This window comes from Corvus hawaiiensis, chromosome Z (assembly GCF_020740725.1).
Source record: "Corvus hawaiiensis isolate bCorHaw1 chromosome Z, bCorHaw1.pri.cur, whole genome shotgun sequence".
Lineage (NCBI taxonomy): Eukaryota > Metazoa > Chordata > Aves > Passeriformes > Corvidae > Corvus > Corvus hawaiiensis.
The window spans coordinates 64123519-64147474 of NC_063255.1; the positions used below are offsets into that span (position 1 = coordinate 64123519).

Here is a 23956-nt window from a genome sequence, read left to right on the forward strand (position 1 = left end):
TTGTTACTTTGGGTTTTTTTAACTAGTATTATACTATGCATCTATGGTAATATTACGATGAAAAGTCAGTATAAGTGAATGCATTTGTATGATAGTTCTTTAATGACTGAGGCTAAGTGACTAATGCTTTATTTATTTATCTATTTTCCTGACATCAGTTGGCAAGCTACTCCTTTGAAATAAATTAGTGTCTAGAAAAAAATGGGACTAGAGCATTAGTCATAAAGATTCTTCCATTACCTTTTAGGAATGAGATGGACCATATGAAGTAGTCTGGGGATTGAATACAACTGATAAAATTAAGGCCTGTGGCAAATGACAAACTATTTCTGTAGCATCCCTAAGATCAAATAGTGATTTTACAGGCACTGTAATCCAAAAAACAATCATCTGCTCAGGACAACCTCAAGTTCACTTACAATCTCCAAATACAATTACTCATGTAGAACATAGTAGTAATTTCAAAATGGTAGTGTAATTCATTCCTAATTTGTGGTTGCTTTGCTTTGTTTGAATATAGTGATTATGATGTTCATTACTAGCAACTGGTTAGGTGCTGCTATTCATATAATCAAGCAAACTGCAGTGTAAATGTGCACAGACAAAATTTTTATCTTGAAAAATCTCTTCAGAGTCAGCAGATACATCTTTAACAAAAGTGGTTTTGTCATTTTAGATCCAGCTTTATTTCATGATAGAATTATGGTTGTATTTCCATTTGATTAAGTCTCTATGAAAGTACACATACTCTGAAGTTGTACAGAAATGTAGTGTAAAATAAATCCACTGACTTGGTTAGCACTTTTTAATTTTAACAAATTGAGTTATTTCATGTTCTGCAGTGGTATTCCAAATACCTGTTCACAAGACACCTGTTATCGAATGGTGTATTAAGAAATGTGCCATTAATGATCACAGAAGAATAGTTTTGCTATGCGCTCAGTAATTGATAATGATTAAAATTTTGTATGCTGTCCTACAAAATTAAAATTTTAAGGACTCTTTTTCCACCCAAATTTTGAGTTCTTTTGCCATGACATTCAAGATTCTGGAGATGCAAGTCAAAATGAATTTAAAAGACTCAGTGTTAGGATGGGGACTACCTCTAATTTTTTACTGCTTTTTTTATTACTAGTTTACTGGTGTATAACTTTAACTCTTTTTCTTGTTTTAAGCCTATTCATGTATTAGTATCCTTAGATTTTAACCATTAAATGAGTTCTGTTTGCAGTACAGAAAAATTAGTTCTTATTTCATATTAAAAATTAGTGATGCTTTCCAACAAACATGTCATACATTACAGCATTTCCCTAACATATCATTTAGATGATCCTAAAGAACGATGGATAAATCAGAATGTATCTGCAATAGCTAAGCCTGATTTAGGTTACTGAGGGAGAAAATTTTTATGACTCTTCAGAAACAGTAAAAAGCCTGGGATTTCTGCACAACATGTAATATACTTGTACTATTTTGGCCTCTTGCAAGGCTTTCATTATGCTGAGAATCTGTCTTTGAAACCAGTTTCAACTTAACTAGAAGAAAGCCTCTTGTTAGTATTCACATTCTGTGTTGTTGATGGAAAACTTCCTGTTAATTCAAGCAGGCTTGATTGGTCCAAATGAAAGAGCTGCTTGTCAACAGCTTCTGAAACAGTAGGTGTGCTGGAGTAGAAAGCTGGAAAATCATGAATAATTGTTTACAACAACTGTGAAGAGAAGTGTGAATACAGAGAAATCTTTCTTTAAAAACCTTTGATTTGATCAAACAGTGATATTTGTGTGTTTTTTAAGGTAGTCTTGTCTTATTGGTTATCGAAGGATAAAAGCTAAAAGGCTTTTTTGAGTTTTATGTTTAGATTTTTAGGTGTGCCAAGAAATGATGCTGAAATTGAAAATGAAAACCCAAAACTTGCAAATGAAAGGAAAAAAAATACTGAAAGGATAATTAGATGAAGACGCTTTGGTTCTGTGGAGACGTCGCAGAGAAAATGAGGAAGAGATTCTCTTCCAACCATTGCCTTTATACCAGTTTGTAAGGCTTTGCAGGATCAATCACCTCAACTGTTCCAATACCAGCCTTAATTTCCATGTTAACAGGTGTTTACTGGTCATCTGAATTGCCACACCAACCCTACCCTGTCTCCATCTCTGCTGTTCTTGTCTGCAGTTACACATCCTCTGTGGTTTTTACATTCTAGTTAGAAAACCTATTATTGAGGCTTCCTCAATCCACAACTCTAGTGGTAAAAGGCTAATATTATCCAGGAAATACCTGCTCCAATTACTGCAAAATACAGGCTCTTTTCACATCACCCAGGTAGTTCTTATCCTGTGTGTATTAGACTTTACTTCACTCAGCACTGAAGGCAATATTAGGATGAAGAGAAAATCATACCTGACCCAGAACAAATGATAAGCCATTTTTCCTTTCCTGCAGAATTTTATTTCTAAACTAGCAAGTATTATTGGATTCAGCAACAAACAAACTTCCTTCAGGCCTGTAACCTGACTCCAGGCTAAGCTCCTTACTCCTTACCAGTAAGAGTTCTGAACATGAATGTATGACCTCTGGTGACTTTTTCAGTATAATTTATTCATTGGCATTTATTCAGGCATTGATGTTCCAGAACTTGATCCAGACCCATCTGTTTTTCTCAGTTCCTGTTGTGCAAATTAAGAATAATATGATAGTGTATGACATAGGTGTATGATGTAAAATACATTATTGTTCTTGAATTGGTACCACATGGCAGTATTGAGTACTGATGAGGAAATCAGTAATTCAAGTACTCAGGAAAGAGTTTGAGTGTTGTGTAGTAAATAAAAGAATGAATTATTGACAGTAAAAGAGCAGAGCACAAATCTGAGCTTATTGCTTTTAAAATGTGAGCATAAATTTGTAATTAATAGATTGGTGTGCTGGGGGGGGTACCACTGCTGATCTCTTCAATTTTGCAAAAACAAGGGCAAATACATGGCTATTTTTAAAGCTGAAAGAAGAACAAAGTCTGGATTTATAGAAGAAACAGGAGTAAGGACAGAAGACTCATTATGTACCAACGCCCTGAACTTAGAGCTGAAATGATATGTTAATGTCAGCTAAACACAGTCAAAATATGTTGCTTGCATTACATTTTTCTAATCCCTTTCCATTCTTGTGTCAGATATCATAAATTATGTGACCTTCATATTTTCCTTTGAGGAGACCATATCAAACTATCAGATCATGGGATTGGAAGCTTTTACTTACTGTTTTGCCTAGACATAGTTTGCTAATGGTTTTAAAAAAAAACATCTCTGCTGTCACTGTTTTCTCATAGATCTAATTAATAAGAAATGCTTGTGTGACCAGTTCTGGTATAAATTCTTAACTAAGTTAGGTAGTCAGCGACTGGAATGCATTCAGGCCAGTTAAGTGCCTGCAGGGGTGGAACTGTACAGATGCCAAATTTTGTTTCTTAACAAGGCTTTTCAGTGTTAGATCTTCATAGGTTCATATCTCTGAACTGATTTTCCTGCTCTTGGTGTGACTGTTTATGCTACTAATTTATAATTTTCTGTGGACAATGAAGGAGGAAGAATGATTCCTGAAAGCGTACCTGAGAACTGTACCCAGTTTTTAATGTATTTTATTGAAGTCTTCATACAACATTCTTTTTGTTTATCTTCTCTTACCTGCCCTCTTTCTTTATCCTGTCATGGTGGCAAAGGTGTCCCGAATTTACTAACAAAGTAGAAGGAAGGTGAGAAAAAGGGTTCATATAAAAGGGAAATTGATGCCTTTAGTAAGGAAGAACTGTTGATAATCTAAGCGATAAACCAGGAGAAGAACAAAAGCTTTATTGTCAGGACAGTGCTGCCTTTTTGATAGCTTTGTTCGTTGTCTTTGAATTCTGTTCTCCTGTGCCTTTTCAGAGGATGTTCATAAGCTTTTCTGCCCTTTCCTTTGTGTCTTTATTGTGATTTAGATGAACTTCAGCTTTTCTGAGATGGGGAAAAATGGTTGCTGTGAAAAGTATGTATTTTTCTGTTACTGTAATATATTGCTACATTTACGTGTTGTAGCTTCCAAGTGCATTGCAGAATAACGTATTTAACAATATTTAGAATATTTTGCTGTGCAGTCTCTGCATTCTTCCATCTGGGAATCACTGAAGAGATTATCTGCATGGAATCACCATTATTGTATGTGTCACTATTTGTGTAGCAAGTTCAGAACACCTCAGTATAGTGCAAAAGTTTTCCGAAACGTGTAATTTCGACAATTTAATTTTTATTACTTTGGCTCTGTTGAAGGTTTATGTATAGAATCACAGAATGGTTTGGGTTGGAAGGGACCTTTAAAGATCACCTAGTTCCAGCACCCCTGCCATGGGCAGGGACATCTTCTACTAAACCAGCTTCCAGCCATCCTGGCTCTGAACACTTTTGGGGATGGGGCATCCACAACTTCTCTGGGCAACATCTTTCATTGCCTCACCACCTCCTCAGTAAAGGATTTCTTCCTAACTTCTAATCTAAACCTGCCTTCTCTGTGTTTTAAATCACTGCCCCACATCCTATCACTGTTGGAAGTCTAGTAGACTAATGGCTGTTCAGCTTCACCAAGTGATCCCAAGCCTGCTCTTTGCTTATAGTGGGACAGACTTCACTGCCCCCACACTCGCCTGGAGGATCAGGGACTTGAGAGAACTGGGAGGCTTGAGTTCCTGGGGAAGATTGAGGCAAGGAGGTCATTGGGCACTTCAGCCTTCACTGTACCAATCATCACTAGTTCAACCTGCTTGTGTATCATGTATCAAGACTCTCCTTGGACTTTCTTTTCTGACCTGTGAATTTATAGGAACTCTCCTTGTTATTCTTCACGTCCATTGCCAAGTCCTGTTCCAGATTTTCCTTGGGTTTCCTGATACCATCCTTAGACATTTCTATCATATCCCTGTACTCTGCCCAGTTCACATGTCCCTGCTTCTGCTGGTTGTGCATTTCTCCCTTACTCCTCAGTTTGAGGAACAAATTCTTACTCAGCCATGCTAGTTTCCAGCCTGCCTTACTCAATTTCCTACACACAGGATAGAGAGCTCTTGAACTCTTAAGAAAAGTGGTTTTAAAAGTTGAATTCGTTGTGTTTGATGTATGGAACATAGAGTGCTTTGGTTCTCATGGCATGGGAAGACATTGCGCATCCTTAAGGATGAATGTGTATTTCAAATGCCTGTGCATTTTGGTGAGTCACATTTTCTGATTTTTGCTTTCGACTCTCAAGGTAAGAAAGTGGGAAAAATACAGAAGTAGTTTCTCTGTTTCGCCTGAATTGTGGGTTGGGAGGCAAGTCCTATCACAGTTTTTCAAGAAGAACCTTAATTGAACTCTATGTGACAGTTTCAGTCTCTTCATGGAAGTCTCCCATGTGGAGTGAGAGTGGGAGAGGTTAGAGACTGCACCACGTAGGACAGGAAAACAGTAAGGGATCAGGATACTTGCAGAGATTTACTTTGCATCTAAAGTGTTCTGCATGAATTTATACAGGCTCAGTGAATCATCCTAAACTTTGACTGGTAGTAGTAGCAGTTCATCTTTTGCAGGAAAAACTTATAGTGCTGATTGTTGTCATGACTACTGTCACATTAAAGTCAACATGCTTTACTCTGCAGAATAGTTCAATTTTGCACCACTTTTTGAAAACAATTTATTTTGTCTGTTTTGTCCAGTTTTCTAGTATCTTAGGTGGTGGTTCACTGCCAGCTTGCAAAAAGCAAAAGCTGAGAATGTTAAAGAACTGGAAAATCGTGGTAGACAAAAGTTGAAGTTGTTGCAAAAGCCTCATCCTGGAGGCCTTCTTCTTGTTCATTTTTTATCTCTTCATATGGTCCTCATGGTGTAAAACACAGAAGCAATTTAATGTACTCAATCCCTGGGATTACTTGTGTGCTCAAGCTGAATCAGAGCATCTAGTGGATGCCATCTTTTTTCTCTCTACCACTGCAGTCTCACCACTGTGTTGGCATGGCATTTGATGGTCCTCCAATCAAATTTTCCCCCTTCCAAGAAAAAGAGCTCTCTTGATAATCACTCTGCTCTCCCATTCCTTATTTCTATGTGTAGAAGCTATAGCCCTGTGCATGAGTCATGTGAATCTCTTCCCGTGCATTCATTGAGCTCTTGAACTTTTATGTATATACAAGGTGGACTTCCTTTTTGTTTTGGTCATTTATTTCCTCAAGACTTTTGGATAAAAGGTTTAGTGTCAGTGATGTATACTATTGAAACAGTACAGAGTTGAAATTGAGTTACAGTTCTAAAGGCATAAAATGTATTTTCTTTGAAAAATGGTAAAATTACCTGATGTGAAAAACCACTACGCTAAGACTGATAAGCCATTGCAAAGGAGCGGCTACCCCTAAGAATGGCAACTTGAATTGCTGTCTGCTTTGTCTGGAGGGGGGAGAGGAAAAAAATTAACTATGCTGGTCTTCATCCTCCTTGTCTTGTGAATATTTTCTTTGCTACTCTTTATGTTTGTTTAGAATATTTTTCAAATATTCAAAATTCAAGGGATTTCCTATATATTGTTTAGAACTCATCTTTCCTTTTATTTACAGAATGTTCTCCTGATGATCAAGTTCCTCTCCTTTTTTCTTACATCTCAATTTCCATATGCCCTTCAAAATTTGCAGACTGTTACATCTTCTTTCAATTGTCACTTAGCCAGCTTATAAGCAGCATGCCAATATTTAGCTCGGGGATGTCATCCATAAATTTGCCCTTACAGAGCTGCTTATGGTGCTTCTGCCTTTATTTTACTGTCTGCTAATTTACCTGCTTTTTTTTGTTACTAAACCAAAATGTTGTAAATGTTGTAAAATGTTACTGGGATCTTATCAAGTATATGCATATTTTAATGTGTTGTTTTATGCTACTTCTTTCTTTGTCTATATAAATCAAAATTGTATTGTTTAAATTTCTTGCTATAGTGTCTGTTAAATTATACGTACACTCCCTAAATGGCATGGGACCTTTCTCCATGCATGCAGCAACAATATTATTAGGGCATTCTGGCTTGATTTGATTGCATCTAATTTTTTCCTTTATGCATTTAGTTTTAACCATGTGAATAAATCCATAAGTTGCTTTTTATCTGTTGGTTTGGAGTTTATAAAAAACACCTCTTTTGTTACTATTTTTCTGTTATTCTGGTGAACTGACGTGAATTTTCACACAGATACATAACCTTAGCTTTTGGAATGTCTGAATATAAGACATGCAGCTAATATGAAAAGACTGTTCAGCCATCTCTGCATTTCGGTTTTCTAGTATTTTCTAAACAATATGCTTTATTAGTAACAATTTATAGTAAAGTATATGAACATAAAGGGGTTTTACAGATAAGTAGACCTGAATGACTCAGTATCCAGTTTGTTCTCAATATGTCTAGTTAACAATTACACACCAGATACCTTCTATTAATTTAATTTTATTAAAGGAATCATGAATATAAGTTAAATGAAGAGTACCTGGGGGAGAATAAATTAATAAATTAATGGCCATAATAAGCCATGGAATCACTTGCCATTAAACAAAATGTCTTGGTATTTTTGCATAGTTCAAATACTTTTGCATTAAGGATAAGTTGATTCAAAACCCAGTTCAAGATAGTTAATGTGATTTGTTTATTACCAACTGTTAAGAGGGGATGCCATTTTTAAAAAATGCATGCTGGAATTTCCCTGATCTCATTTTGGGAAACTGTCCTCATTTTAGGTCATTCATTCAATTCCAGTAAAATATCAACAAGTTTTCATAGCTATCCAGTTGGAATTTTGTAAATAATAACCTGTTTGCTTCGTTCTTGAGGAATGATATTTGATTAGTGAGTTTTATTGACACTGAAAACAGGCCATGTGCTCTATTTCCAGTTTTCTCTTGCAAGCAAGTGAATGCCCTCTATGGTTTTTGAATGCCAAAAAATTGAAAATAGTATCCTACAAAGATATTTAAAACAATAGTGCTTGCAAAATAGAAAGAACATTAGTAATATGTTTGCTGCTAGAGAAACATCTTTTAGGAGGGAAATAAACACAATGCAAATAAATCTCAGTTAATCTCAGTTATTATTATATGGAGATTAGTTGAATAAAAATATAAAGGTTCTGCCAGCCTTTTGCTTTTAAGCACCTGTGAGAAAGCTCTCAAGGGTATACTGTATAAATATGAATTCTGTCACAAGCATGACTTTAAATATTTCATGAGTTCTGCTTCAAAAGCTTCTACACTGCAAACCACTTCAGTATCTATAATAAGCATATTTCAAAATAATTTTTATGAACTTGTTACTGTTTATCACTTGGCCTGTATTTAGGAAAGCAAAATCATTCCCAAAATGCAGAAAATTTTGAAGCAAATATCTCTTAGTGAATCATTTGTAAATCATGCTTGCTTTTCTTTTTAAGGGACTTTGTGGCACTTTGGACTCTGTTGTTTCTCCTCATGACCTTAAAATGATTCCTCTTGTCTTTCAGAACTTTGTAGTATGGAATGGTGTTGCTGAATCATGATTACCACACATAACAGTCTTAGAAACTTTCTGAGACAGCTTTTCAGACTCTTAAGGCAGTTTGGTGCTTGTGAGTTCCACTACTGTAACAGTGTTCTGCTGTACTGTGACTAGCAGGATTTGTGAGGCCACAGCTGGAGTACTAGCTGTGTTCCCCAGTACAAGAAAGGTATGGACATACTGAAAACAGTGTAGAGAACAGCCACTCCCCATCACGGAAGGTTGAGAACTGGACTGGCTGTCCTGGTAAAGAGAAGGCTTGGGGGATCTTGTCCACACGGACTAATATCTAACGGCAGGGTGTAAAGAAAACGGGGCCAAGCTCTTTTCAGTGATGTCCAGTGACAGAGCAATGGGTAATTGTCAACACTGATCCTCTTACACCCATTGTCTACCATCCTGTCATTGTCCATGAAGTGAAACAATGGGTTCTATCTGAACGTGAGGAAATATGTTTTTTAGTTTGTGAATGACTGACCACTTAGGCAGGCTGGCCTGGGACATTGTCCTAGGTGGCCCTGCTGGATCAGGAGTTTTGGACCAAATGACTTCCAGATGTCTCTTCCAACTTCAGCCATTTTGTGATTCTGTGGTTGATTTTAAAATTAAAATGTATAGTTGATAACATCAAACATGATTTGGCTTTTCTCAATCTCCTACTACCAACAGAAGTAGTAGTGGTAGACACAGGTGATAAGTAAAATCAGGCTTTTTGCAGGAAGTCTGGGTAAGTTCATCAATCAAGTAGTAAATAACATGCTCTTGCCCTTCTTAAATTCATCGTGTGATAGATCAATCGAGATAAGTAAGTGCTCTCAGATCTACTTCAAATCAGCATCTATAAGGACTGTGGCAGCTTATGCTGACAGCTAACAGAAAAGGAAAGAGCTTCATAGCAATACCATGTTTTCATTGAACCATAGTGGGGTGGCTGTTTTGCAAATTGATGATTGCAATATTCTGTATTAACTAAAATTATACCTGGCCTGCTTTTTTGGGGGCTAACTTTTGAAATTTTCCAATTTTATACCTTTTTTTGGCCACCCAGTGCGAAGAGGATGTACTTAGTGAGATATAAGGCTTGCCTAATTGGCTCTGAGATATGGACATTCTAAAGAGAAGCTGAACATTGCAAAGCTTAAATGGCTAAGAATAAGTTAGCACAATGTCAGAAACAAGTATTTCTAAAGTCACAGGACACACAATCCCTAATATGTGAAAAGTACAGTACTTCTCGGAAAAAATCCAAGTGTATGAATTCATTTGTATCTTCCATTCTCAGATGACAGACAGGTATAAAGTGAACAGCTGAGAAGATGGAAGGAATCACGTCCCTTTACCACCTGGCAGCATTCCTCCTAATGCAGTCCAGGGTAGTGCTGTCCTGCTTTATGACTAGGGTAAACAATCAGGAATGTTAATATCAGAATTAACTTGGATTGATAAATTAGAGACATCATGATTTTTGAGAAACTTTATAGTTGTTCTGTGCTTTGCATGGTAATGCATTTGTAGGAAACACCCCCCCCCAAAAAAAAAAAATATATATATAAAATATAGAAAGAAGTAAGATAATTTACCTAAAAAATATAGCCATTTGCATTTTGTTAGTAATGTTAAGTGATTGAAAGCAGTGTTTTAAAATTCTAAATATTTTGCCACTACTGTTGGTAAACTACAGGCCGTACCCAAAAAGGCAGTGTTCCTTCTTTCACTTCTATGGTTTCCTGCTTGGATTTGGGTTTTTTTCCATTTTTCTTCTTTTATTCTCTGAGACTCATGATTTTGATGAGTGATCGTTATTCTGCTCCTTTTGTTTGCAGTAGGTGTTCTAACAGTTCTTTAGCAAACTGTAGGAGTCTGTTTGCAGTCAAGGAATATAGACCTATAGTATAGACCTTTTATTAGTAAAGGGGTACCTAACAGGGTGCAGCATGTTTGTGCAAAATTCCAGCTGTTACAAAGGTTCTCTCATGGTCTCCTGTAATTTGAAACTTGATACAAATCTGACCTGAAACTGATGGTTAGTCTGTGGATGCAGTCTGCAGTAAATATGTCGTATTAACAGAAGAATACAGGCAGCTTGAAAAAGGTGATTCATGAATATTACTCCACTAACATTCACTACATGAATGACCATTATGAAGAACTTGACATAAGTGTAGAAGACAGAGCCTTTCCAGAAGGCCAAATTAGTCCCTAATCATTTATTCTCCGCATCTCTCTAATGGCAATGTTGTAAAAATTAATATAAAAATAATCAGGGAGAGAGAAATACTTCTGAAGGAAATACTTTTCACATTTGTTCTATGTAAGGGCAGTTTTAATATAAATTTGTCAAATAAACAGACAAAAAGTTTTAAAATGGCAGAGGGCAAAAGAACATAGGAGGACACAGCATCCAAGCATGAGTTTTGCACTTGCTAGGTCACTCTGCTGAGATACTCTCAACTAGGCATTGCTTAATAAGTTTACTGAACTACTGATTAAGAAAATCAAACAGTATAGACCTTAAAAAAACTTTGCCGTAGTCATGTACAGTAAGGGCAACAGAGAAGTGGGACATACTTACATTTAAGAAATTTGTCTTAACAGTTTTCAGAATTTAGTGAGAGAGGTTTGGTTTGTATTGGGTCGTTACCCAGTTAAAAATAACCTTTCCAGGTCATGTCATTTTGTTTGCCGCAGTGAAATAAGTTTATTTCAGCAGAATGAGGCTGTTATTAGCTTGGCAGAGTCCACTTGTCAGAATTTTATGGAGCAGAACACCGTTTGGCTTGGAAATTCAATAAATACTGTAATGTGAGAGGAGTTAAGCTCCAAGGGCTGAAGGGGCACAGTCTTGGGAATCTGTCATTAATGCATTGTTCGACACTTCTGTTGAGAAAATATCAGGATATATGAAGAATGATAATTAAAAATCAGGCAGCCATCTCTCTCATGATACTAGGTGATGTTAAATATATGGACTGAATATAGTTTTTCAATATTGAAGCAGAATAGCATTAATGTCAAAAGTGAAAATAAATGCTTTGCACTTCTGTTTTTACCTACTTTATTCTTCCTACATGCAGTTCTCCTAACACTGGGATTAGTAAAGAGATGGTTTAGCATGGTTAGAGGAGATCTACAATTAAATGTAATTGAACTATTATTGTTTAAATTAGCATGGGAAAAATTTGCTCTGTGACGTGTATTTATCTGAAGTGTGGGAGGCTGATTTTCTGTCTCCAGTGGGAGAGGAGTAGGAAAACTAATTGCTCTCCCTGCAAGGTGAAACTATGCAATTCAGTCATGTAATAATTTTAGAGGCAGGGATGAGGTAGTCAGCAAAAATGGTTGGGGTGCCCTCAAGCTATCCAGACTTTCTGCTTGTACTTGGAACACTGTCATTTGAAACAACTCTTTTAAAGTATTGCCTGTTCGAACAAAAAGATTTTTTCCAGATGGAGTAATTTTAGGTTTCCAGTCCTATATGGTACCATTTATAGACAATAAGCTAATTAACCATTGGATATATGGTGAAATATTGATTATGCAATGTCATTCTGTCAAGACTGGATGTTTTTATTAAAGAAATGTACATATGACATAGAAGATACTGTCTGGATACTGAAATGCTAGTTGGAATGCTATGCTTTGTACTATGTACAAATCAGGTGAAGCTTTTTTAATAATTCTGCCAAATATTAATACCAGGTAATTTCTAGAAGGTGAAGGATTCCCATGAGGAAGTCAAGTGTTGCACCGCAGCAAGAAACCACTGTTAACATATTCTAAATTATGTTAACTGTATTTTCTTGAATTTATTACTTTTCAGCAGTTCAATCTGTTGTTCTTTGTCATCTACAAATTTTGGAGAGTTAAAATTGAAGTTACCTGTGTCAGTTCATAGCAGTTTCTCCCTTTGTAATGTGACCAAGTCTAAAGAGTATACTGTTGTTCATTTGATCAAAGTAGTACTACCTTCAGTATTACGTAGATAATGCTAACATGGTCCTTGGTATTACTGTGCAAGTGACACTTGAAAATACAGTGTTCGATATTTGTGCCTGTGGTTTTGTGGGGGTTTTTTTTCATTAGTATGCTTGTATTCGTCTTTGGTTTTGTTTTTTCTCCTAAACCGTTGTGATCTGCATCATCTTTTCAGTCTGAATACCATTCCCTTCACTGCTCTTACTGGTGTGATGCAGAAATAGGTGTGTTGGGGTTGATACATCTGTATGTACTATTCAGACAACTATCCTGAAGATTATAGTAACTTGTAAGTCTAGTTCCAGAAGGGCACTGGAGAATAGTCTCTGAACTTTATCTCACCTAGGATAGGATACATCTCTTTCTTTTGCAAGTGTTCTCACATTTACTTTCAGAATAAGAGTATATACCTTGAAGTTACTTATTCATTTAATTGTACCAGAGTTCCCCTAGTCCTAAAATGTGTGTCTAAATGTTGAGACTGCTGATTCGTATGTTTTAATTATACCTTTTTATGTGAATAAAATAGTTTTGCAAATGGCTTGCCATATACTCAAACCCCTTTAAAATTACATGAAATAATTTCATAAAATAAAAAGCAAACACATTTTAATGTCAAGATTAATTGCATTTGGATAGTAGATATAACTCTAGTTGGACAGACAAGAGATCATTCACAAATTAGTAGTTCCCAGAAGGTGTTTTAGCTGGGTAAGGTGTGCACACTTATGGTATATGGACACAGCTTACCAAAAGGATCTGTTCCGTGATATCCTGAAGCAGCAATAAAAAAACATACCAGAATAATTGACAGAGTTTACTGGCATTTCACAGTTCATAGGCTGTCACATCTGTCTTAGTTTCTGGCAGCTGTGTATACTGGTGACTAAGGAAACTCTTTTTTTCTGTTCGTTCAGTTAGCGCACTTTATGTTGTCTTGATGTTTTGTGGGTTTTTTGATTATTACTAAAATTAGAACTTCTAAATAATAATTTTTAAAATCATATTACTGCAGAAATTTTAATAAAGAAAGTTAGCCAAAGAAAGGTTTTATGAAGGTAGCATGAATTATATACACCAGAGAATTAAGAAATGATGACATTACATGCTGCTGGGTTTTATTACTATTTACAGAACACTTTCTGTTGGATTTAGAATTAATTTTTCTTTGATCATTTTACTCTTTCAAGCTTCTTCAGCACAAGTAGATACTGTACTTAGATCCAAAGGGCAGGGAGAAGTTTATATTTGGATTTACTTGATCCCTTGATGCCTTGGCTTCACATACTACAGTTTGGGGTGTTTTTTGGTTTTGTAGTTTGGGGCTTTTTTTCCCCCTTTCTTTTTTTTGGGGGGGGGCAGGGGGTTGTTTTTTCTATTTGTTGTTGTTGTTGCTGGGTTTTGTGTGTTTGTTTTTGTTTGTTGATTTTGGTTTCAGTTTGGTTTGGTTTTTTTGTTTATTTTTAAAGTATATTTCAGCTTCCCAGGGAAAAAAGAAAAGCTTGCTATCCTAAGGAGCTGAACCAACTATGTCCTGAAATGATCTGAATATTTTATCCAGACAATGTTGAATTTATACTCATTATCAGTATTATAATAGAATTATGCTTTTGGAAAGAAAATATTACTAATTTTTTTTTAAATACAGGTGTTTCTAGTTGTTGTTTGCAGTATTCTGACTAGGCATTCTGCGATTTTTAGCTGCATCTAAGTGGGTGGGCACTAGGTGAGGGTCCTCTTTACGTTTATGGCTCCAACAGCCATCTGCTTGATTTAGTTGTCGCTAACAGAGAACTCTTTGGCATGTGGTCATCTTGATACCTCTGTTTTGGTCTGGAACTGGAAGGAGGGTGGTGTTTGAAGAGGAGTATTTCTAGTACTGCTGAGACCTTACAGTTTTGTTTTTTCAGCCCTCATAAGCATTTCTTTTTCTTGGATGGTCGCCAGGTATAGAAGTGGATCCCACTGTTGCCGTAGTTAAAAGGAGTACAGAGAATATGGATGTTGGAATTTGACTTCATTTGTAGGCAGCACAGTAGTAGATGCAGTGCTCTGAAGCTGACTCTGAAGGATGTTATGAAACATTTGTATGTGGTTCATTGTTCATGGCAACCTTCTCGGTAGGGACTGAAGTAGAGGTATGCTGACAGAGCTGCTGTTGCTGAAGCTGTGTCATATTAAAGGAGCTACTGCAGTTCTAGTTATGCACTTCTGATGCATTCTGGAGTGACTTACGGTCTTCCATACCTACATTGTATCAGGTATAAGCAACTAGGAATGAATGTGTTTTTATGCCTTAAACAGTCATTATTAGCCACATACGGCAGTAAAAACTCTGCCATTAGTTATATTATATTACTTTATATTCTGTGCATTTTTGATATTCTGTTGTATGAACTGACATAGCCTCTGAATAAGTTGATTTGTTGTTTGATTTTTTTCTTTTTTTTTTTTGATAATTAGCTATTTTGATTTCTATTTCCCAGAATCTCTTTTCCTACAGCTCTTCTGCTGTAGTTGAGGAAGAACTCTCACTTACATTATGCAGAGTCAATCATCTGGTGTCATGTAACTTTCAGATAGTCAGTCATTAAAGCATAACATAATCTGAAGATGCAAATGTTTAGGAACCAGTTGATATACTTTTATGTTACAGGGCTTGTAGGTGTATATATATATATAAAATGTGTCCACACGTGTATAGGTAGGAGTGCATATGTACTTAAAAATGTCAGCTGTTTGAATCTGAGAGTGGTAACATACTTGATTGTCCATGGTAATGCTTTTTTCCAAACTGCTTTGAAGATTCTCATGGGCCTTAGGACCACCAGGAGGCATTGCTGTAGTGGTTTGAAAATGCTCTCCCTAGCCAGAAGAACCAGTTGTTAGAAGTCAAGAGTAAAGTAAGAGGAAATCCATCTGTGTAGACAGAAGCTGGTCTTTTTCACTGACAGTAAATAAAAAGTCATTCTCACAGTTCATGTAACCCTCGCCTTAATCATCCTTTTAGCTTATTCTAAGAGCTGGCAACAATTATCCACCATTCTGTCTACCAGCGACTTACTGCTTTGTCTCTGCAAACATAGTATGCAAAGTTTAGCTTTACATCTCTGAAAAGACATTAATTCTCTGTGTCCTTGTTTGCCTATGGCTAAATTTAGTGAAAGTTTAAGGAAGGCATATTCTGAATGAGGAATTAAAGAATTTTACATGGATTGTAAGAGTAATGACATTGCTTAGGACAAGTACATTTGAACTTGGTATTCTGTCAGTGCATACTTTGATATAAATGCCCCAAATGCTGTCTAAACAATTGCTACAGAAATGGGAATAAGAAGTGAGAACTTCAGGGTGTGAAACATGCAGACTGAAAGCATACGTGAGAAGCACATGTGCTTTTCAAACTTGACAAGATGCAGAAAAAATGTCTATGATTTTTAGAACCTTGTCAAGTGGTACTAGCATTAACAACAATAAAATAAATAATATTAATAATAAATACAATAATTAAAATAAAGAATATTTTGCTTTGAAAAGGAAGACCAAGTTTCACGTTTCTAAATCTACTGAAACACTTCTCTCATATTTGATTCTCTGAAAGATTTTTAGGTGCTGTAACACAAGCAGTATTGTGTTGAAGAACCAGCGCAGTATTTGTAGAATATATGCCTATTTGTGTATGTTTGTGGGTCATCCTTTTAAACTGTTAATGCATATACAAAAGATTCACTTGGTTAGACTGGTACAACACTGATAAGGGAACAAAAATTTTGATACATTCTTAACTTCATGGCATCAAAACTTTTCCTAAAATTAATGGGAATACTCTTGCTTTTAAATTTCGGTAGGTGATGTGTTAGATTGTGTCTGAAATAGTTAAGCTGTTTTGCAATTGAAAGGAATCTTTCATTAAGATACTCAATTTGTGTTTCCAAATCCAGATTCTGTGTGTGTCTATGTTCTCAGAAAATCACAATGGGATAGATAAAGAACACTCAAAAACACTTAAAATTGTCTGGAGTATCAAATACTGCAATGTTAGATGCAGGTTGAGTGAAGTTGTGATTAGCAGTAGGATCATTAGTGAAGCATCTTGATTTTGCTCTTTCACTATTAGGTCATGATTTGCAACTTTTTATTGCATTATTTCATGTATTATTTTCATTGTATTATTTCATGTTTCTTGGCTTTGTAAATGAAATCTAGTAGACTTAATACTCTAGTGTTGCTGATCTTAAAGAGATATTATCAGGGTCTGCAGATCATTATTCTTCTTCCCATATCAAATACGTAAACTCCATTGTAGAAAATACTGTTTTGGAAATAACAGGATTTGTATTGCTGTACTAAGTTTTGGCATCTATCTCAAAAGGGAGAAATGACAGCCACATGTAGTAGTAACTTTGAGAAGTCTGGGTACCTCATATCTTCCTGAGGACCCCCCAGATTTTACTGCCCAAATAAGAATTCAGTAATACATGTGTTCATGTATGTGTGTGGGATTTGGTTGTTGATGGTAGGTTTATATTCCTTCCCCAGACCTCAGATGTTTACTAGATTTTGTATGATTATTTCTCTAGGGGATCCTGGAACTGCTTGGCTGGCTTTGTATGGCTTCATGATTTGAAACTAGCGAGGTGATTCAGAAATACCTGGTTTGGACTCAACCTTCCATTTGCTGTAATTTTGAGAAACTTTCAGTAGTCTGTGGAGAAATTCTCTTGACCTGTTTATAGTTTCCTGATCAAAAAGTCGAGAGCTTACCCCATTTTCTAGCTCACTGTATTCCACTCAGAGTCTTACTGGATTTTTTTTTTTTAAGTGTATGTGTTTTGCATTTTGATTTGGGGTTTTTTTTGGTGGGGTTTTTTTTTGTTGTTTGTTTTGCTTTCATTTCTGTTGGGGTTTTGTGTGTGTGTAAAATGTATTTAGAAACCAGTATAATACTTTTTTTACTATGTGGACTTGCTTTTGAAGCAGTTTATTTCTGCCAAACAGGGTGGTTGAGGTCATTCACACTTCAGGTGAAAAGAAACACCAACTGAAACCACTGTCTATCTAAGTTTTATTTTCATTATTATTTTAGCTTTCCAACTTTAAATAAATTTTTGGACTTGTTAAATAAAAACTGAAAAAACTAATTAAGAAAATGTTGAGATAAAACTTCTTCATTTTTTGAAGGCAGTATTGGTACAGCATTCTCCCAGTTAAGACTAACAGTACATTAAACTGTTAGCTTTATACTTGATATAAGCTAAAAAAGTCTTAAGTTTGCAAGTATAGCACTGTTCTATTCAGTTTTACAGGGGCAGGACAGAATCAAAGAAACTTGCTATTTATCTGGCTAAAATACTGACTTCAAGCAAAAAATTTTCGACTTTTAGCATTCATAAATAATTGTATTGTATGGTAGAAATAAATATATGAAAGACCTCTCTGTTTCCTCTGAGACAACTACGTGAACCATCTCAAAAGACTGCACTGTGATTGGGTGGCAAAATACAAGAATACATAGCACATTTTACTCTCAGCCTTGTTTTTTGTGATTGATGATTGATAGGTTGACAGATGGTGTTTCAGACCACTTTCTTCCTAGTTTTCCAACAAAATTAGACTTGGTTTTGATTTTAAGTTCTATTCAAGCAGACTACCATTTGCACTGTTCTGGTGTTGAGATGTTTAATCTGAGATTTTTAAGGAAGGGTATACTGTTCACCAGCTAGTCAGCAATCCTTCATGGCAAACACTGTTGAAATCACTTGGAGCAGACCATTGTTGTCATGTAGTTCACCTTTTGTCAGTTTTAGTGTGGTCAGATTTCTACTTTTATGGGAGAGTTTAATGTTTGTGGTTAGTGCTTGCTGCTGTGAGCAAAACCTGCTAGTCCAGGTTTTGACAGTAGTGTATAGGTCGACTATTTCTTTTCTGAGATAAGGAAATAGAAAACAGCTTATTAAGAATCTGCTTTCTTCTTGTAAAAGAAGCTGGCAACAGAAGATGGTGCAAACAAATGGCATGATTTGAAAATTCAGTTCTGTAATTATAATGAATTTTTTATAATTTACCAACTTAATATGAAAACATGATTTCAAAATTGTTTATATTGGAAATTAATTTGTTTTCTGACACCTATTGTGAGATTATTATAAAATATCTGTTCTAAAATAGCATGGCTTTTACAGTATCAAAGAGTAGGGGTAGTACGTATGGGCTAAAAGGCTGCATTGTACTGTGGTTTTGGGGAGCATGTTTTTTGTCAGTTGCAGGGCAAGTAATGGAAATTGTCCAGCCAGCTGAATTCCGTGCTTTCATTTTAGAGCATAGCCTTATTCAAACGACTTTGCATTCAGAATTTTTCTACCTGTATTCTTTAGAATATAGATAGAATTTTAGAGAGCAAGGATGGTATTTTAATCTTTTGGCTTTTAATGATAATATAATCAAAGCAAAATTAAAAGAAACTCTTAAATCAAGAGACAGTCTTTCTTTTGGTTCTCTGATTTACAATTCTACATGATTCTGTATTCTTCACAGACTAGTTTATTTCCAAGGCATTGAAATTTACTCCAGGTAATTTTTGCTGCAATGTTATTGCTTCAGCAAATAACAAAATCAGGGAAATGCCCAAATGCATTAAAATGTATTTTTCTGTTCTGATAAAGATATGCTGAGATCCATAAAAATATTTTCTGTATAAATTATTATAACTATTAATAAGTGTTACTAGTTTGATATTAGTTTAGAATATATCAGTAAAACATAATTTAACAAAGTTGAATGAGCAGCCTTTGGAATTTTACAGATAATGGTATTGCTTCATGCTGCCTATATTCATATAACCTTTTCAAAATTTAGAAATAATTTGCAATTTTAGGTTGCTTTATTTTTGTGCCAGTTTAGAACTAAGAATGAATTTCTACATCTTACAGACCTGCAATGTCCAAGACACATGATCTAATAATGACCTATATAGAATGAAAGAGTAGTGTAGAATTTGCTGCCATTCCAGACATTTCAAATGAGACTTTTCTCTCACTTTTTTACAAGGGATAGTGATACCTATTTCTTACGAAAGCTCCAACTGATAAAGTTAAACGTAAGCAAGTTTTTCTTCTTTCCAGGTAGAAAGAGAATATTTACATGATCTTGGGTCACTTGCATGGTTTTGGAGTCCTTTCCTGGCTTAGTTGCAAAGAGAGTATGTATTAAGAAAAGGAACATATCTAAGGAGTTTTTTTCACTAACTATAGACAACCTATGTGCTTTTACATTCACCTATAGGAAGAAGTAGACAAAATCCAGAGGGATTGTAAGCATTAAATAAACTGGGATTAGAGCTATTATTAAGTGGAGGTCTCTCAGATTTCTAAGCAACATATTTATTAATTATCCTAAAAATATATATACCTATTATATAAAAAAGAAATAATTGCATATCCACCTTATAGTTTTATTGTAACACTTTTGGAATAATATATAAAGTAAACAACATATAGATTTGTATACACATCATTTAAATTTTTTGTGTATTCCATCTGCTGTCACGTCATTTTCTGCTGATAAAAATTCAACTGACTGTTTAGGTTCTTTGAAGTGAGAACACAGTGGAAACACTCTGGAGGATCCTCCAGAAAGAATTGCTAACAAAATCAGGCACATTGGGTAAGAAGTAGTATTTACCAGATTCAGTCCACTACAATTTCTTTGTTTGAAAGACATGTAATATATCTTTTAAATTTAACTTTTTTCATCATGTCAGGCTTGGGAAGTGAATATTGTTAACTGCGAATAGTTTCTCTGAGACAAGGGCAAGCTCTGTGGGCAGAGCAAACTGCATCATGGTCTGTCATTCACACTTCAAGTAATTGAATAATAAAATAGTGATTTGACTCTTCACTGTTGATGTAAAAGGTTTTGACTCTGTTGCAAGTGCCTTACCTGTATTTTTTTTTTTTAAATTTTAGTCTGATGATTTACAGATGTATAAGTAAATATATCTACATGTCTGTAGAAATATGCCTATCCAACTAGATATGTCTATGTGCAAAAATACAGATTTGCCACATAGATACTCCAAGCATTACAAAAATTTTGATTTAGTGTGTGACTCAAAAGAGATGTGCCGAAATCACCTTAAGGAAAAAAATAAAATTTCCTTTTTAGTTCACGGTTTATTAGAAGAGCGATTGAATTGGTGTGCATGCACCATAAAAGGAGAAAGTCTTGCTAATAGATGTAATTTTTGCCTAATAAAAGGTCTTCAAGAGTGTCAGGGAAAAAAATAGGTTCTGTCATCAGTAGTCTGATAATTAGGCTAATAATTCCTACATCTTGCAGATATCTTGTACATAGATAACTGTGGTGAAGACTGACATCCCATTCTGAAGTGGCTATCCAGTGTTTTCAGGATATGGAAGTCAGAATTATCTTACAGATCCATTTTCAAAGGAAGTTTACTAGTTTTGTAGTACTCAGTAGGGTGTCCCCATCCCTTGCTTAAAGGTGAGCTTTTTTTTTTTCAATCATTATAAAGATTTTCAGACATCACTTAGAAATTAGAGAACCATCCTTCTTTGAGGCAGTGGAGGATTCAGTCCATTTACCTCAGCTGCTTCAACGTGAAGAGTTGTTTTAATTTTTACTGACCTTTCTGTAACTAAGTGGAATCTTAGGGTCCAATATTGTGTCTGTGATATTGAGTCAGGAAAGAACCCTTTTCAAGAGTATTTATGCATACAGAGTTTGCTCATGATTGCAGATCTGTTAGTAAGCCATAATTCACTTCACTTCCATGGATAACTGCAAAGTGATAGCATAGGAGTAGACACGGTTATATGTCTGTGCAGTTGGATATTCCTACAGAAAAGTAGCCTAATCTTTCTGTGCTGGTATGTTACCCTCTAACATAGATGTTACTTCCAACATATATTCACAGACCTCCAGTCTCTATTTTCTAAAATACATTTTCAAATGTGCCTAATTTCTGAGGAATTTCAGTGTCTCAGTCCTCTTGGATCTCAGTGTGAGGAGAAGGTAGGAGGCACTGAGGGTGACAGCAATCACTGATGGTGACAGACGGAGGTCTACTTACCAGAAAACAATATGAAGAAGAACAGGATGTCAGCAGATTATTTTTAAAATTATACTTCTGTAATTAAACAGTAGCAGAACATTGAAAAAATGATGGAATTGTTTAAGACAAATAGTATCAAAAAATGTGAGTGTGAGTACTAATATTAAATTCCAGTAAATTCTATGTGAGAGTCAGAATTGCAGAAATTATTGTAATCAGTTTGATTCTATATGTTGCTTTAAACTTTAATGAGTTTTGAATGAAATTCCACATTTCTACATTTGGAAATTCTGTGCAGTGATCTGGTTTAACACTATACAAATTAATCTTTAGTGTGAAACTTGGGTATCAGCATAAGATTTTTTATTTCTTTATTTATTTTTATTTATTTTTTATTTCTTTATTTATATTTTTTATTTCTTTAGGAACTTCAGGAAGTCTCTTTACCTGTTGGAAGGGGTTTAGAAAAAAACAGCAGAATATTTGCTTGAAATCATTTGAGTAAGATTTGCATTTCAGTTGGCATGTATCTGTTGCTGGATACCAAATTCAATGCCAAATCAGATGGCTGCTTTGACTGTTGCGTAGATATGCTTGTTCAAGATCTCAACTACAGAAGTAAAGGTAACTCTATTGATAAAAATGAAAAAAATGATGATACAATATAAGAAAAAATGGATCACACTAGCACGTTCCCAAATCCACAGATAAGATGTAAAGCAAACTCTACGTAGATAAATTCAAGCTGTCCTCCAAAATCAATTGTAACTTTTGGTGTAGGAACCCAGAGTGCCGAAAATATTTCTCTGCCTGTTTTTAAGGGTTCTTACCCCCCTGAACAACACTGTTTTAGCCCAAACCTTGGAAAAAATTACCAACGGTCAGACAAGAACTAGAAAATAAGTGGTGTGAATTAGGTGATAGACTACTATGTAAGATTGTCACAGGGTGAAAAATATAGAGATTTTGGGCTTCTCTTTGTAGTAAATAGATAAGAGTAAAAAATATCAAAATGGAGGATTGTTGTTGTTCTCTAAACCTTCTTCTCCTTCTACTACTACTCCATGTTCTGCAGTAAAAGTGGTTTGGGATGATTGGATAGAAAATTCCGCAGTTCCTAGTTGTGTTACTGAATAATTGGTAGGAAAGTGAAAATAATGTACGTTTTTAGTAACTATTGGTTAAAATATCTTTAAAAGGCTATGTAAATCTTGATCGGGGGCTCTCTCACTCCTGCTTTCTGTGCTCTATGCTGTACCTGGGTCACGCTAGTGGCTCTGTTCCTCTGATAAGACTTAATAAACAACTATGCAGCAGCATTGAAACTCAAGGAAAAGTCTCGGTTTATCTTTGAAACTCCTTGCAAGGACTTTCAGCAAATTCTCTCCCATCCGGAGGGACTTGACTTACAGCACGGTACAGTGTCACTTGGTACTTTAATAAATAAGCATACATCTTTGTCCTGGATCCCAAGTAGTCTGACAAAAAGACTGGTGGAATTTTGTAACATGATTAAATTTATGTACCTGGGCTGCTTATTTTCTGGCCTAAAGATTATGTCTAAAAAAAAAAAAGAAAAAAAGAGGTGCATTGGTTAGCATGTAAAATAGCAATTCACATTTATTTGATATTTAATGGAGCTGACTTGCAAAAAATAAAATTAATTCTTGAAGTAGATTACTTTATTTTTGGTTCCAGAGACTTTAAAAAAGGAGAATGCAATAATGACATAATTTGTAGAAGTAGTTCTGGTTTCCACAGTGCTAATGACTAGGAAATGATAGTGAAGTAAATTTTACAAAGAGTAAGGTAACAGCCTGCATACTGTGGACTTCAAAAGGCATGACAGTCTCATCTACAGGTACCTGAACAAGACCAGCTTTATGGATTTTATATTTTGTTTAAGGCATAAAAAAACCCCTACTTTCTTCCTCGCCTTGTCCTTTAACCTGTGACCTGCCTGCTTCTGTTCAAACAAGCATCATTAATGTTGTGCTGGCAGCAGTGGAGGATCTGTCGTATGCAGAGATTAGGACTAAGGAATTCTGATTCTGTATATCAAGGGGTTAGAGATTGCTTGGGATACATCCCTGCATTTTCTCACTTAATCCAGTTGTTTCTGATATTCTAATTTATAAATAATAAATAAAATTGTAATTCTCCTGTGTCTTCTAGCACCTGCAGTGAGCAAGGCATTCAAACTAACACATTAGTTTGACGGCTGAGTAAGTTCAGCAGAAAACCTGTTTTAAAATTGAGGGCTTGTGTGTATGCAGAGCACTAAGGAAAGGAAGTACTCATAGTTTTTTCTCCTGACTTCTAACCCTGGAAATCAAAAGCATTTTCCCTACC

General features: G+C 35.4%; 1 protein-coding gene across 50 annotated transcripts in view; it reads left to right on the forward strand.

The window, feature by feature from the left end:
• Positions 1-23956, forward strand: part of PTPRD (protein tyrosine phosphatase receptor type D) — a 1183457-nt gene that overhangs the window by 860691 nt on the left and 298810 nt on the right. The window lies entirely within an intron of this gene.